We start from the raw sequence: 3,268 nt of genomic DNA, 5'->3' as shown, positions 1-3,268 counted from the left end.
CTTTTATTTTTCTCTTTCCACTTAGTGAATTGTTTTGTTCATTTCTATTTTTTTAATTTATATTTATATATTCTTACTGCTAAAGTGAGAGAAGTCTAGTATCACATCACATAATTTTGTATCAAGTCCAAGGTAACAAGTTTTGAAATAGATTTCATAATAGTTATTTTGCAAAATATAAAAATTTGATCATAACAGAATTCAGGGAAGTTTGGAGATCAAAACACAAAATATTTGAAAGTGCGAACAAAAATGAAATGTCTAAAAGGTTCTTAAGATCTAAATGAATATATTTTGAAAGAAAAGAAAAAAATATAGGAAACATACATTTTTGTCCCTTAGTTTTGGGTATAGTTTCTATTTGGTCCTTATGTTTTCAATACATATTTGATTCTTAAGTTTTGAGTTTTATTTCAATTTAATGTTATAATTTTACCCATGAGATTTGAGTTTTGTTTTAATTTGGTCTCTAGGTTTTAATATTTTACATTTTAAAAATCAATTTTCTATTAAATACTCACTTTCAATTATTGACGTCAATTTCTATTAATTAATTTGAAGTGAAAATTTGTATTTAATTTTAAAAGTGATAAAATATAATATAACTTAATTAATTATAATCCTTTTAATAACTTTTAATATATCAACATAATTAATACTAAAAATTGAAAATGAGTATTTAGTGAATATTCGAGGTTAAAATTATATATCTTGAATCATAGAGACCAAATTGAAGTAAAACTCAAAATTTAAAGATTAAATATGTAACATTTTGAAACTTATGGACTAAATAGAAACTAGACTAAAAATCTAGGGACCAAAAAGATATTTTTTTAAAAAATATATCTACTTAAAGTTAACTTGTCGTGTTAGACCCACCTGCGTTGTGTTCTACATATAATTTGTATTTTTGTCGCATTAATAATTGAGTCACTTGTTGATACAGATAGTTTCTAGTGTCTCATTCATTTATTATCATATTCTAAATTATACAAGGCATGTCAAAATTATGAATGAAAGATTGTTAATATTAGATACTTTTCTCCTAGTGACATGCTCTTTACACCATTTGAACAACATCTTAAGTTTTAGTTTTATTTTAACTTTGAAGTTGTTTTTTACATTTGATTAAACAAAAATGAAAAACCAGAATATATAGTATCGGTTCAAATTTTATTTAATATTAGATATATAAGAAAATGTTAATCTCGTCATCATTTCCAATAAAAAATTTTGCGTTTACTTTTATTTTTTACCACAATGGTGAGAACGAAGGATCCAGTCGCCGACCTAAAGATGTAGAATGCATGTCAATTACTGTTGAGTTAAACGCACTTTAACATTATCATTAAGACATTTATTACAATAAACTAATAATATTATTTTAGCATAAGAGATTATTCTTATAAAAAAAATTATGAGTTCATAAATCTACCTATGTTCTCAAGTTGATAAATTGAATATAAATCAACTAGTTAAAGCTTATATCTCGTAGAAAAAGTAAAATAATATTCGAACTCCACCTTCATATGTCGTTCATTTTTCAAAGAATCTATATACATTCTCAACTTAGTGCCATCTACTTAATGATTAAGTTTCAACACTAGTTTCACTATTTGCATGTCTCATTTGTAGGACGGAATCTTTTTTAGTACAACAATGAAAATAATACATGTAAATTACTATTAAACTAAGTTCAATTTTGGTCGGTGACAATTGATTAAATACAATTTATGTAATTGGTATTTATGCAAATTATATATTTAATATTGAATAACCAACAAAAATGTCATATTAATGTATCGTTTTGGATCCACAATTTCCTGTTTATATAAATAAAACTTTATATTTGAGAAGTTGAAAGGGTGGGAGGTTAAGAAAAGAAAATTAATGATTAATACTAATGGAGATTTATGAAACGTTTTAATTATAGTTAGTGATTAATAAATCATAAGAAAGATAATTAAGCAATAATTAATTCACATTTAATTGCAAGTTACAGTCTAATTAACCTCTCTTTGTAAATTAATCGTATTTTCTTTTGTTTATCCAAATTATTATATATTATTTTCTCTCTATATAAACCCTACCTTTTATGATATATGATCACAAAAGCAAATCTAACTTCTACAAACTTCATTTTGTTGTTTCAATCTCTCTTGTAAAATGGCCTACCTTTGGAAACTCTTCTTTGTCTCTTCTTTTACTTCTTTCATCCTCTCATCCAATATTGTTGAATCACGACCAAACCCGGAAATGAGTCTAGCAGTACGACTTAAGTTGAATGGTGAGACATCAAATTGCTGGGGAACGTTGCACGAACTTCAAGCATGCACGGGTGAAGTTATCACATTTTTTCTTACTGGTGAAACTTATTTAGGTTCCAACTGTTGTCAAGCTATTAGAAACCATTCAACATGAGTGCTGGCCAACATTGCTTGGATCTTTGGGATACACGACAGAGGAAGGTGACGTACTTGAAGCCTATTGTGATACCACTATTGATGCTCTCACAACATTGTCATCTCCTCAACCACTTTCTATCGAGAAAAACGCAATGGCTTATAAAAGTATTTCTCCATGAAAAGTAATATGCTTCTAGTAATCGAATAATTATGAGGTTGTTATCATTTTGAGTTATGCCCAATAGTATTTTTAAAGTTGTCTTTTAAAATTCGAAAATCGCGCTTATAATTGTATTTCTATCATTTTCGAAGAATACATATAAGTACTCAAAATTATGTACTTCAACTTTCATTGTATGCACAAACTGTTCAAACACTTCCCTTCTTTCCCAATCTAAAAAGGGAAATCATAATAATATTCCATTACCTATGAAATGGTTTAAAATATAAATTGACAAAAAAAATTACAAAAAAATATAAATTAACAAGAGTTTTTATAATTTCCTAATATGTATTTTAAAAATTGTTATTGTAAAAAATTATATTAAAATAATTTAATATATCATTTACAATACTCATTAGGTAAAAAAAAATAGTTCAAATAAAATTTTGAAATTTATAATACTTAAAAGTACGAGGACAAAAATAAAATGTCTAAAAGATAAGATTAAAATCCAAAATAGATAAGTTTCGGGAAAAATATATATATGACTAGAGTTAAATCGTGTTGATAAGCAATGGATTATGTGCCCCAATATGTAATTTGTATTTTTTGTCATACATTATGGTTGTATTTTTTATAATTTTCAAAGAATATATCTATAATAAGTACTTAAATTCTATACTTAGACTTTCATTATGTA

The 3,268-nt window shown here is 25.5% G+C and overlaps 1 pseudogene; it reads left to right on the top strand.

Moving 5' to 3' along the window:
* Positions 1–2,136: 2,136 nt before the first annotated feature.
* Positions 2,137–2,679, top strand: LOC150034330 (egg cell-secreted protein 1.1-like; annotated as a pseudogene).
* The last annotated feature ends 589 nt before the right edge of the window (positions 2,680–3,268 follow it).

This window comes from Benincasa hispida, chromosome 8 (assembly GCF_027475165.1).
Source record: "Benincasa hispida cultivar pf3 chromosome 8, pf3_genome.v1.1, whole genome shotgun sequence".
NCBI lineage: Eukaryota > Viridiplantae > Streptophyta > Magnoliopsida > Cucurbitales > Cucurbitaceae > Benincasa > Benincasa hispida.
The sequence above is the reverse complement of the archived record's forward strand: the minus strand, read 5'-3'. Positions and strand labels throughout refer to the sequence as shown.